This window comes from Leptonychotes weddellii, chromosome 2, assembly GCF_054177405.1.
Source record: "Leptonychotes weddellii isolate Sample4059 chromosome 2, ASM5417740v2, whole genome shotgun sequence".
NCBI classification, from domain to species: domain Eukaryota; kingdom Metazoa; phylum Chordata; class Mammalia; order Carnivora; family Phocidae; genus Leptonychotes; species Leptonychotes weddellii.
Genome location: NC_138370.1, coordinates 37,792,771 through 37,807,071, shown reverse-complemented (window position 1 = coordinate 37,807,071; position 14,301 = coordinate 37,792,771).

Below are 14,301 nucleotides of genomic sequence, written 5' to 3'. Positions count from 1 at the left end.
CATCTTGAGGATAGAAATGAAATTGGCTCCATATTTCACAGCGTACATCATCAAAATAAATCTTAGATCAGAGATTACAATCTTTAAAAATTAAAACCATAAATAGTACTAGAAAAACATTTGACAGGATTTTTTATTGCAATCTCAAAATAAAGACAGTTTTTCTAAATATAACATAAAACTGAGCAGTCGTAAATAAGAAGATGGATAGAACCTCTGCTTCTGGCCATGATGGAGTAACTGGTACTGCAATAGCCTCTTCACCATGAACAACTACAAACCTGGACAACATAGATGAAGCGAGTCTTTTAAGGCTTCGGATAACAGGCAGGACAAAGACTGCCATTTCTAAGACAAGGGAAACTCAGGAGGTGAGCAGAATTCAGTAGTCCTGCTGAGCTGGAAAGGCAGGTATCAGAGTTCAGAGCAGCTGAAATGACGGAGTCTTCAGGGGAAAGTACAGGAGAGAGGGGGAGATATGCAGAGTGAGGAACTCCAAAAATCTGTGTTGGATACCTCCATGATGAGCCCTAGGCTGTACCTGCACAGGACAACTCCATTCAAGACTTACCAGATAGCAAGTACTACAAAGTTGAGAATGGAACCAAGATTCTAGAGTTTGGGCTGTGCTCAGTTAAGAGCAGTGCCAGAAAGTTCTGACCCTGCTGGGGTGGAGAGTCCTCATTAATACCCCAACATCAGGCTGAATTACCACAAAAGCTTGCCTTAGAAGCTAGGATGACGCCCTCGTGTAAGACTTACTCCAGACCTTCCTAGAACCAACAATGCCTAAAACCATGCCCTGACAAGACCTTTATGGAAGAGAGTTTGGAAGTGGAGATCCTTCCTGTTATAGGCAAGACTTCTTGGGGCTTTGGAAATATATACCCAGATAAAGCATAAAATCAAGCTAACACAAATTCAAAATAATCAGCTGGTAATTTCATTGCCTGCAAAATCATGCCTTAATAATTTTCAGAGAAGGATAACAGAATACAGAGTCTCTAAAGTGTATTATTCCAATTGTCTAATATTCAGTTAAAAACCATTAAAGATACAAAGAAACAAGAAAACGTGACCTATCACCAAGGAAAAAGGTAATCAATAGAAACCAAACCCAAGATGGCTCAAAGGGTATATTTAACAGACAAAGGCTCTAAAGTTGTAACAGGTTGTATTTTCTAAAGATGGTTATAGTAGTATCTCCCATCCTACATGCTCTTCTTCAAAGTCACTGTCCCACTCTCCCATGGCCTGACTTTAAAACTCTGTGACCAACAGAATGCAGCAGAAGTAACATTATGGGACTTCTTGGGCCAGGTTATAAGAAGCCCTACCGCTTCCATCTGTGTCTGTGGGAACACTCATGCAGCTGCTATGTAGGAGTTCAAGCTACATGGAGAGGCCACATGTAGGTGCTGTGTTTGACAACTCCAAGTGAGTTTCCAGCTGACAGCTAGCATCAACTATTAGTCATACAAATGTGTCATACTGGATGATGGTTAGCCCAGTCTGTTTGAAGACTGAGTACTAGAAATTAGTTGATCTATAGAACAAAAGGAAAAAAAGACTGAAGAAAAATGAACACATCCTTAGGGACCTGTGGGAAAACATAAAATGGTCTAACACATGTGTTATAAGAATTTCAGGAGGAAAATTGAATCAGAGGGGGCAGAAAAAAATATTTGAAGAAATAATGGCTGAAATTTTCCCAAATTTGATGAAGAACACTGACTTGCAGATCCAAAAAGGTCAGTAAACTCTAAACGGGATAACAGGAAAAGAACCAATCTTAGGAAGATCATTATTAAAATTGTACCAAAGATAGTGCCTTAAAATCATCCAGAGAAAAAGGACAAATTATATGCAGAGGAACATGGTTAAGAATGACTGCTATATATATTCTGATATGTTGTTCTCTGGTGTGTTAAATGAAAGAAGGAAAAAAAAAACCATGGAACAATGTGTATAATATGCTACCTGGTGGGAGGTGGATAGCGGGGAAAGCTCTGGAAGGATACACAAGATATTGATTACATCAGTTGTTCCCAGGAAGGAAAGGGGAAGGTAGAAATGGAATGCAAGGGACACTTTTCACCAAACAGCCTTTGATGCCTTTTAAAGTTTTAATCATGTTAATGTTTGATCTTTACAAAAAAATCAAAGTCAAAATAAATCAAAACAAAAAACCGACAACGGACAAATTTGACAAAATTTCAGATCTCTAAAAAGAAATGAAAAAGCTGAAATCTTGCAGAAAGTGAATAAAAAAGTAGCTTACTATCAATGGACTGAAAATCAAATAGGCATCAAAATTCTCACCTGCCACATAAGATACTAAAAGGGAGTAGAGAAATATTTCCATGATCTAAGAAAAAATTACTTCAAATATAGAATTCTGTATCTGACTAAACTATAATTCAATGAGGAGGAAATGTAGATGTTCTCAACATGTAAGAACTCGGGAAATTTACCAGAGAATCTCTCTGAGAGTTTGACTTAAGGATTTATGCCACCAAAACAAAGAAGCAAAATAAATGTGCCTTAAAAGAGGAAACTATGAAATATAAATTGTAGTTATTAGAAAATCCAATAAAAACCTATCACTAAAGCTAAATGAGTAGAGACCTAGAACCTTAACATAGTAATATGAATCTGGATCTAAAATCCCAGATTATAACAACTTAGAACATGGTAAAAGCGGATAAAGCAAACATTGTGGCATGCTAATATTAGTGAGGAAGAAGATAACCACAAGCCATCACTAGAAAAAACATGAGTCCAAATATGTTTAAAAATATTAATGGTACCATTTGGGAACTAGAATTGATCTAAATAATGATTCATTTTTAAAGGGAATCTAAAATGAAATTACAAATTATTGAGAAAAAAACAGTAAGTGAGTGTACTAGATGACAAAATATTTACAATATGGTCAAAATAGCTTTCAGGAAAATATGTAGGCCTAATGTATAATATAACAAGAAATTTTTAAAATAGATTAACTAAACTTCCAGTCCAAAAGGCTATAAAACCAACAGCAAAATAAAAGTAGAAAAAGTTAATAAAAGTAAAAATAGAAATTATCTAGAACAAAATACTAGAAGCCTTCATAAAACCAAAAAAAAAAGGTTCTTTTTAAATAATATAAGAAACAAATCTTTACCAAGTCTGATTAACAAAAAAACAGAGAAAATGTATAAATAATATTAAAAGCCAACAAGTGGTCTTAATCACAGGTACAGAGGAACTTTTACCAGTTCATGGAGAAATTTATACCAAAGTAATGAAAACATAGATGAATAATTTTTTTTCTTGGAAAAATATAAATTGCCATTTATACTCAAAAAAAAGTAGAAAATCCAAATAGAGCAATAAAATGAAAATAAATGAAAAATAGAGAAGAGGATTCACTTTGAAAGACATATTAATCTAGGAAATAAATTAAAATGACAATTTGATTTCGCCAAGTATTTTCCAATTACTGATATTCAGCACTGGTGAGTGTATGGATGAAATATTCATTCTCAGACTGCTCAAAGAAGTAGTATAAAGGAGGATGCTTTTTCAGCTCTATAAAATGTTATGTGCTTAGCCTTTGGCCCAGAAATTTCACTGTGAGGAATGTACTCTACAGAAAGGCTTACATGTGCCCCAAAAGGCATTTACAAATGATGTAGAATCATTTGTAATATTGAAACTATTGGAACAAGCTGAATGTCCCCCATTATGGGGTTGGCTGTATATTTTGCACATTAATTCTATGTAACAGCTTTCAAATAATGTCTATCTTTGTTATATTTCAGTGAAAGTTCCATTTAAAAATATTTTTAAAGGAAAAAAGCAAATTATGGAGCAATGTGTGCAACATAATCCCATTTAAATTTTAAAAGAATGAGAACATTGTATAGGACGTCGCGTCTAGCAGACTATTCACCAAACTGTTAAGAACACTTCTCAGCTCTTGCTTATGTTAACGTACTGGACTTTCCTGGTTGCGCAACCTCTTCTTCTTTATCATTCTCTTCTTGATCATTCCCAAAAAGAACTCCAGGTTTGTGCCTCAAGAGAAGATAACTCCATCCCTATTTCCTGCAATGAGCCTTATTGGTCTATTTATCCCCATGCCCTTCGCGGTAAAGGTGTGTCAGCAAATCACGTTTAAGTCATTAAATCCAAGGTGGTTTTCAGGTCAGGGTTTAGTTCAGGAATAAGCCTGTGACTCAGCTCAGTGCAACAACAAGCCAGAAGGAGTGTGGTGAGGGCTTCTGTAAAATAAGTTGACTCACTCTCAACAGTGAGCAAGAAGAAGAGCCGAACTATCACTTCAGAACACCAGGAAGTACTGATGTGAAGCCAGAAGCAAATGCAACCATTTTGTCTGCATGAGAGAAATAGTCTAAAGAGAAAAGCCACAGAGGAAGGTACACACCTAAGGGGCTCCAGAGTAATGAAGGCAGAGCCATTAGAATTTCTTACATTCCAGTTAGAAGAGTCAATACATACCTTGGTTGTTTAAGAGAGTTTGAATCAGATTCTGTTATTTGCAGCTGAAGATATCCTACTTTATACCCTTGACGTCTCAACAGCAGTTAACAGTTAACTATTTCCTTCTTCATGAAACATTATCTTCCCCTAATTGGGGGATTGCACCCTCTCATCTCATTGGACTTGCCTTTTGGGTCTCCTTGCAACCTCCTCTTCCTCTACCCAACCATGTAACGTTTGCTTTCCACAAACCTCTTCGTTTTGGGGGCTTTCTCAATTCTAACCCAATACTTTCTCCTTAAATAATCTCAACTACTCCCATGTTTTCTAAACCCTGACAACCACCACCCAATTTGTAAATCCAGCTCAAATTCCCCTCTTGACCAACAGATCCATATACCCAACCACTTATTCAAAATGTCCTAATTATTAGGCATCTTAGCATCTTAACACAGTCCAAAATTTGGGTCATCATTTTGCATTTAAACGCATGAAAAACTCTCTCCTCATGGTGTTCTATATCTCGGTAAATGTCACCACATCCATCTAGTTCAAGAGAGAAACCCAGAAATTACCTTTGAATCTACTCTCTCTCTCTCTTTCTCCACTGTTTCCCCACCCCATATGTCAATCACCCAGTGTTCCATGTGTCTCTTGGATCCTCTCATTTTTCTCCAACCCTACTATCCCTGCAGTCCAAATACCATTCATCATCAGTCATCTCCTATTAGTGTACCTGTTCTACCTGAGTGCTCAACCAATCCATTCTTCATCCTGTAGTATGAAATACACACTTTTAAAATGCAAATCTTACCAATGACGCTTGCTTAAATCCCTTTAATGGTCTTTCACTGCCTGTAAGAAAGAGTTGAAAAATCTTAGCATGGACTACAAAATTGTATTTGATCTAGCCCCATCCAACCGCTTTGGTCTCATCTAATATTGCTCTTCCTCTCCCTCCATCTTTCAGGTCCTTGGACGCACCAAACTGCATCTCAGGACGGCCATGCATCCTGTTCCTTCTCACAAGAGACCTCTCCCCCTCTCCCATGTCACACACTTCCACATCAGGGTTGAATAACTAGAGGGCATCATATTCACAGAGTAGGTAGGCTGCGTTTGGTGATCCTTAGGATTGAGCAACCCAATCACCCAGCCCCCACTATTGCCTAACTGCATCTTGTTATTGTCCAGATTTCAGCTTAAACACCTCCTCTTCTAGGAAACTCCTCTGACCACCCACCCAGGTTCAGTCTGATTACTGCCTCAAATGTTTGAACAGTAACACTCAGCACATTCGTGACTATTTGTTTATGTTAGCCTGTAGCTGCCACTTAGCCAAACTAGTGATATTAATAAAGGACTGAACATAATGTTATACATAAGAACGTGGTTGGATTTTTCCCCTCATAACATATCAAATGCCTAAGTAATATTTAACAACACATATTTTCTTCCTATCCCTGCTGATGTTCTTGGCTTAGAAATAGTGTGAAAGAAAAAGTAAAATAACATGGATAATCCTTTCTATGCCAATAACTTGCCTTTTAAATTTGACTTTTCATATAGTTATGAAGCCTAGAGAATAGATATGTACAAATTTCTATCTCCTCTATACTCATTCCTCCAAAAGAGGCATGGACAAAAGACCTCACCAGTGGAGAATCAACTATTTGGATGGCACACAGATGCCCTTCTACCAAAGAGGTACTTTAAAAAATTAGACTTCGGAAACTTTACCAAGCGTACACCCACTATACTACATATGAATGGAGAAAGGTGTAAGCTTAGAGTTTCCCCAGCAGTTTGGAGGAGTGAGAGCTTGGAACCCCTCAAGCAGTAATGGCTGTAACTCTAAAGGTCTTTTCTTTAAGGAGAGAGCAAGCCAAGAAACCACTGCACTCTCCCAGACTCATCAAAGCAGCCATTGTGTTCCTCCTCCCTTTTTCTCAAGACAAGAAAATAACCCTCAATCAGATTGAGCCATTCCCCAGCAAGAGGCAAAAGCAATTTCAGTGGGACAGTGAAAGAAACACAGACAAGCGTAACCCAGATAGTTTTGTTTTGCTGCAGTGTTTTGGGTAGTCAGCAGCAAACTCAGCAGTGACCACTAGAAGAAGCAGAGTAGGGAGACAGCCAATGAGGAGCTGAACCCAGCAGAGAACTTCCAAAGGGAGCAGCACTCCTAAACATCTGGGTGCAGCCTGGCCTGACAACTTGGACTCATTGGTAGCAGCAGAGGATTTTCTAAGCTGGAAGAGAAATACCATTCTGGAGTGCCTATGCTCCTTCCTTCCCTGCTTTGCTCCAACAGGCAGTTTGGAAGAGTTTTGTTCAGCTGAACGTACAGTTTTCAGGACCTAAAAAGAAACGCACTCCACTGTCTTCCTAAATATACTTCTAGCTGAATTGACTGTTTCAGTTTTCTCCTGGAGAATACCATTGGTTAGAATCATGTACACATGTACAGTCAGCCAGACCCAATGTTGAATCAAGACACTACTTCTTAATAACTGTGCTTCTTTGAACTTCACTTTCCTTGTAGGTAATGCATAATAACACCTGCATTCTGCCATTGTTTTGAAGATTAAATGAGATATTGAAGCCCTGTAGACCCTCAAGGAGAGGTAGATCTAATTAAGAGTATAGCTGTAAAGGAGGAACTTGAAGCTGCAGGGATACAAGCTGGTCCAGAGCAGGACCAAGGTAAACTGAGAGGAGGTGAGTGGGAGCTGGGTGGCTTACAACCAGCATTCCCCAATGTTGATTCCGAGGAACACCAGTCATGCAGGATGTTAGTATTACTCGTTAAAAAAAAGCTTTCTGAATAATACCTTTGGGGTACATTGGACTAAACAATGTAAAAGATTTCTTATTGCAGGATTTCTGGGTGACTTTAACATGCTGACGCTCATGGCGAACCCCTGGTGTATTTCATAGGACCATTACCTCTTGGAACACACCCTAGGAAATGTTGATTTATACTAATGGGTGTCTGGGTCCTGTCTGATAACTCCTTAAACCAAAGGCTTAGAAGCAACTTCTTCATTAGGTACTAGAGGATGGTACCTGGTGTCTATGAGCTCTTCAAGGCTTACAGATCACTAACAACTGAAGAGAAAATCTGCTGCTTCCAAAGGAAAATAAATACAATAAGAAAACTGCAGGGCGTGCCTGGGTGGCTCAGTCAGTTAAGCATCTGCCATTCAGCTCAAGTCATGATCCCAGGGTCCTGGGATCTGGGATCGAGCCCCGCATCAGTCTCCCTGCTCAGTGGGGAGCCTGCTTCTCCCTCTGCCTGCCGCTCCCCCTGCTTGTGCACTCTCTCTCTGTTGAATGAATAAATAAAATCTTTAAGAAAAAAATAAAATCTTAAAAAAAGGAAACTGCAAAAATTTGAAACAGATATTTAAGTAAACATCTATAAAATGCAACATCATACCAACTAGTCAATTGCTGTTTAACACATCATATATAATATAAATAGACTTTTGATGGAATACGGGTGTGCATCGTAGCATGCGTGCCATGCTGTGAGTCAGGGGTTCCGTTAGGACGAGAGCCTAGAGTTTAAAAGGCCATTAGTTACCTTAACAAGAGCCACAGCTTTAAATCATGTATTACAGTGTCTGATGTACACACAACACACACACACACACACACACACATACACACACTGGAGCTGGAGAGGTTCCAACCAATTAAGAACCAAAATCATAAACCAAGCCCCTGGCATAACAACAGCAGTTTTGGATTCAGTCACTTCACAGTGAGGTAGGTTGGAGGCTCTGCACCTTCCACCAACCCGCAGTGCCCAAGCACTCAGTAGGGTTTGGATTCTTACCCCGGTAGCAAAGCCTTCTGGGCACGAGTCACGGAACCCTGCAGCAAGGCACAGGTCTTTCTCAGGAAACCACCACCTCCCCGTGAAAAGCCATTCGGGGCACCTATTTCACAGCTGATGGCTTTGCATTTACCGCTTCTAAAGGAGCACGGCGTGTTCCGTTGGCTCTTTCCAGTTCATGGCAAAAGGCAACATTTTAAGGAGGTAGTGGGGGAAGAGGTTGGAGAGGGGCTGAAAGACAAACTCGGTTTCTAAATGTTTGCTAAAGACACTGCATTTATTTGAAAGAAGACACACAAGGAGAGGCACAAATTCTCAGTCTTGTTCCTGGGAGGGAAGGCATCTCCTCGCATCCTGTTCGGTCAGCCTGGGTTGAGATGAGGAGCTCATGCCTGAACACAACCATTGGGATCCTAAGAGAAGTCACTCCACGTCCATGCACCTTTCTCTGTGATCTGAAAAGACATCTGGAGTCATGGGATAAATCTAAACTATCCATCAATTCCTCTACTTTTTTGGAGGCAAATAAAAGAGAAAAGTTAACAATCCCAAAACATTGACTTTTCCATCAGATCAATCTGTTTTTCAATGTCTGTTTAATATCATGTTAGGATATTGTCTCATTTCCAATGTTTGGTTTTAACAGTGTGGCTCATTCTCGCTATTTTCTGTATTCTAAAGTCTGCTGTGAGTGATTTAAACACAAAATGAAGGATAAAGTGCACCCTCCTCCCCCCAACACACACACACACACACACACACACACAGAGGAAACTGCCCTTCCTTTGTTAATCTACAAGAGACCGGTAAAGACAATCAGGCACAACTATGTGAAGAAATCATTATAGACACAAATATGAGAACAAGCAATGAGAATATAATTAAAATTTGCTGTATGAAAAGAACAATATTCCACCAGGCCACACTATTCTGAGCTAAATTTCTCTGTGTTAGCACAGCGACTCCCCTGTTGACATTTTTGCCCTTAAGGATTTCACCACTTCCTCCAAAGCTGTAACTTTTTTCTCTCTCTCTCTTCCTCCCCCTTCCTATTATTGTCACTAGAGAGTGGGGAATGACAAGTTCAAGAAAATGTTTGCCTTGAGGCCAGAGTGTGTTTCCTTTGCACTTGGATTTCCATTTATTCCACTAAATTTCCTTACAATTAATTTTTAAATGGGCTGAGAGAGTTCATTTCCCAAACAGCTGACAAAAACCGTGTTCCATGAAAGCCAACGAAATGGCACTCAGTGACCATTTTTGCTACTATTATAAAACCCTTACAGTATAAATTCTGACTCTGAATTCTGCACTTTATTACTCTGATATAGTAGTCGGAATATGTTGATACTCCCATGATACCCACCCAGAGCCAGGAACTGGTTTATCTTAATTGCGCTTTAGCCTAAAGCATATTAAATGCAACTTGATTATAAAATGCATTTGAATTGCCACAATAAATATCTTGGCAAGATTTCCAAACATCAAGTAAAGAAATCCATAATCTCCTAGTCTGGCCCCTTTGCTGACTTGCCAGGTAACTTTGTATAAAGGCTGCTCCCTCTCCATATCCCCTTTTCTCAGCCAATAAACTAGTAATAATAGATTTGTCTAGCACTCAGGAATGGCTGCAAGACACTTCTTTATACTAGGATGGCATTTTGCAAATGGCAAGCTGGCTTTAGGCTAAATATGTCAGAATGATGCTTCCGCACAGGTTGTAGAAGCGGGGTTTTTTTTTTTTTTTTTTAATTTCTCCTTCACAAGCTCATTGGCGTCCTCTATCAATCTCACTCCAGAGCTAACGGTTTAACACTGTATTTACTGCCTCATGTCCAGGTCCGCGTGCCTCCACGCCTTGCCCCACACTGCACCGTCTGTTCTTTCACAGTGCTAACACCGTTCCGGGCACACAGAGCTTAAAGAATATGCACCGGTGGGTGGATTGGTTGGCTGGAAGTGGTAAGCCCTGATCTCTAACTGGAGGGGTCTGCGTTAAGCACCGGGCTGAACCTTTCTCAGACACGTGCAGTGGGACAGGTGTGCCCCAACCCCTGCACGTTACAGACTGCAAACGTCTTCTTCACCAAGGTGTTTGGGGACAGGACCAAGAAGCAGGAGAGCACTCAGGCCCCTACATCGACCTCCCACACTCCCCCCAGAAGACTTCCGATATAGGACAGGCACCAAAAACATGTGAGAAACAGAGTGAAAAGTTACTCATCCTTGACCTTTGTCTAAAAACCACTGGAAGAAAGAATGCTGAGTAGAAAAATGGGTCAAAGAAGTTTCATTTTCTTCAATGATGAGAAGCAATGCTCACTACCACCTGGAAATAGAATTCCTTTTTTAAAACAAAGAACTCAAAGTAACACATGTGTGTTATCACCTGCCCTGAACAGTTAGGTACAGGCATTATCCTCCCCTTAGCACTGGGGCAGAACAGTTCTAAAAAACTTCCCTGCAACCTACTTCCCTACTAGGCAATAAGAGGATGGTATCCAGAACGGTATAGATTGTAAAACTTCCAAATATGTACAACCATGCTAGTCTGCAAGCTCACCAGCTAAATTACAGAAGAGTGAGCTTTTTTATTGTCCACATAAATAAAGTTATCCCCCTTAAAAAGCATCCCCATAGCCTGAAACAATGGCCAATCTAACAGAACCAGGATTCACAACTTTTTTTTTATTATTTTAAAAGCAGCATCTCGTTGTTGGTTGGTTCGAGCGCCCTCATGTGTCTCAACAGAGTAATGTCACTTAAGGCCTTTCAAAGGGCTCCAGGTAATGACAGATTCAAGGACACACATCCCCTCTCTGTCCTTGTTCCGCTTTGTTTCAGGTGCCTCTTGCGAAACTGCAAATTTGCAGGTCGCCCCCTAGGACTACGAATTTGTCCTCCCAGATGTAAAGCGACATCATAACTTATACCTGAAAGAATGGGGAGCCAACGTTCACAGAAGTGGAGGCTAATTTCAACTTGCCTGCTCTGGTCTAAACATGTTCGGTCATCCTGCCTATTTCTTTTTCCTCCCCCTACCCAGCCTGAGGGGCACTCTAAGCCTGCATACCCCCTCCTCCAAGGTGGTGCTCACACAAATGAAGAACCCAGAGCTACCTCTACAATGAGCAAATCTCAGGAGACCTAGCTCCATCGTCCTCTCTATGACCATGGGCAAGTCATTCTTCTCTCCCTGGGTCCTGGGCTCTTCCTCTGGGAAAAGAGGAGAGCGGGTCTTTTCTCACAGATAAGAGGCATCTGCAGAAATGCCTGGCAGAGAGTAGATAGGCACCCAGTAAATGTTAATTGAATGCAAACCTATAAACTCTATTCCAACCCACTTGACGTATTACATTTCCAGAAAACAGATATTCTTCCTCAAATACAACATTCATGCGTTAAGAACTAGCTTGGGAATTCATGAAGAACAGAAAAAGGTCAAACATTTCTCTGCATTTCCCACAACACCTGACCTAGTGCCAGGCACTCAGTAACCCTCCATAAACCAGTGGGGGTGGCAGGAGTTTGACCCTTTCATATAGTTTCTTTCTTTCTTTGGCAGAGTTTAAAGAAATCAAAGACAAATAAAGAGGCAAAGATTCACTCAAGACTTTGAGACTGACCACACAGAAAACCTGGTATCTTTATATAGGACGAAAATAATCCCCCCCACCGCACACACACACACACACACACACACACACACACTTCTTCTTCCTTTTCCTTCTCCTTCTTTTTCTTGAGTTTTCTTGAGCACAGCCAGGGTATCATCACCCAGCCTTAGGTGTTGGCAGATTCTCCCACCCACTTCTTTGCACTTTTCCTGCTTGGGGGCAACAGCAAAGCCTCCCCTTCCTTCCCACCCACTGCACCTGGGGCACCTCCAACTCACACAGTCAGGCTGGGGAAGGTTCCTCATCTACCGGAAGTACAGTCAAGTCCTTTGGCCAGGTCAGTCTACTATGTTAACAGAAGCCAGAAAGTGCCTGCCCAACAGACATGCTAGATAATCTTGTCAACCATAAAAGCCATTCCCAATAAATGGGGCGGGAAAAGCTCGGATGTATATTGTCTCCATTATCATTAAACTAGGAGAAAGGTTTTGTTTTTTGTTTTTTCCCAAGGAGGTTCTTAGAATACTTGATAATTTCCTTTGTATTTAAAATAGCTCTCATATTTTTTTCTTCTCTTCCTTTCTCACTGCTACCATAGTTGTCCGGGACCTTATCGTCACAAACTAGTATTACTAATTAGTCTTATAACCTCCATTCTTTTCTTTTTTTTTTTTTTTAAACTCCATTCTTTTCTTCCTCCAAACCATCGTAAGTCTGATCAAAAGATCTTCCCCAAACACTAACTTCAGTGCATCCTTTAAGAATTCCTAGTCAAGAATGCTCAATGACTCCCTGTTCCTGTTGCTTGCAGGATAAAATTCGAACTCAGAAATCTGCTGCTCAGACTCCTCCATATTCTCTCATACCACCCAGGAGACTTGCAAAAGACCAGACATCACCTCCAGAGTTCCCAAGACTCCTCCATCATTGCTGTATCAAAGGCCAAGATAGGAGTAAAATGATCGTGAACATTCAGAGAGCCTTGAGCTGCCGTTTAGGTACAAATGCCCAACATAAACTTTACAACTGTTCTTCTTTGGGAAGAAACGTTACATTGGGCATTTCTCCTTAGACCCCAGTTCCTTTCTGTGACGTTCCCAAGTGCACTGATGCTCATGCTAGTTACATTCACACCAAAGTGGCTGGCCGCTGTTGGGTTTCTTCAGTTGACAGCTTATCTCCCCTGTGAAACACCTCACACACCCGGCAATGAACCTCCAGGTACGTGACAGTCAATGAGTGAAATAAGAAGGAACAATAATAAATCAACATCAGAGAAAAGACAAAACACATCCTGACACTTGTAGGAAGGACATTGTGTTTTGGTGGATTCCCCCAGATAATGGGGGAAAGAATGTGGATGGGAGAAATCATCACTCTACACCCTACCAAGCCAGTAGACCAACATGGGGAAAGGCCAACAAGGGAAACAAACAGGGCTGCCTTGAACAATGAGAAACAGCTAAGGAGGTAGAGAATGCTGAGGAACAGAAAGCAAGATCCTCAGGAGGGAAATGCACGCATCTCTCCTCTTGTTCTCCTTCTAGAAGAGAACACTGAACTATTATATTGCATTGCCATCTGTCTACCTCTCCTGCCTAAAGCAAAAAGGACAATCTCTGAGCTTCCCAGATACGAACTTTCTAAAAAAATGAAATAGTCATAGCTTTTTCCCAAATTCTTTCAAAGCAATAACCGCAGTTCACATCCTTCCCACACTGACCCTTCCTTGAAGCCCCTTCCATGAAGCCTTCCCCACATCTCTACCCAGTGTTGACCAGGACCTTCTCTTACCATCCAAGGTCCTGACATCCTGACCCTTCAGGAAACATGACTGAGGTTGACCACCTTTCCAACTTGACTGCAAACTCAACAACAAGAGTCCTTACTTTTCCTTCTCCTGTATCTCTTCTCTGTTACCCTCCCCCACTCAGCCCCCAGCACCCAGCCTAGAAGGTACTTGAGAAATGCCAATACTGTCAGTTAATCTAAATTGAAATGTACTTATTCTTTAATGAAAATGTGAAAATTCTCTTCCTTGCCTTTAGATATTTCCTTTATCCTTTATTTCCTCCATCCTTTTTCTAGCAAACTTCATGCTTCCCAAACAATCCTTTTGTGTAAGTGGGGCGGGGCTAGAATCACTCAGCACGCCCACTCCCCTCACACATACAGAGCTGAGTCTTGGTTTGTGGTTAGTAGAGTTGGCATTCTTTCCTCAACCTTTGAAGATTTTGGGATCTAAACTAAAACCACTGTCTCTGTTTCTTTGCAAGATCATCTTGCTCCTGTGTCTGTGACTCTCCAATGGCCCTTTCTTATTTATGTCCTAAAATTTTGTAAAGGTTTTCT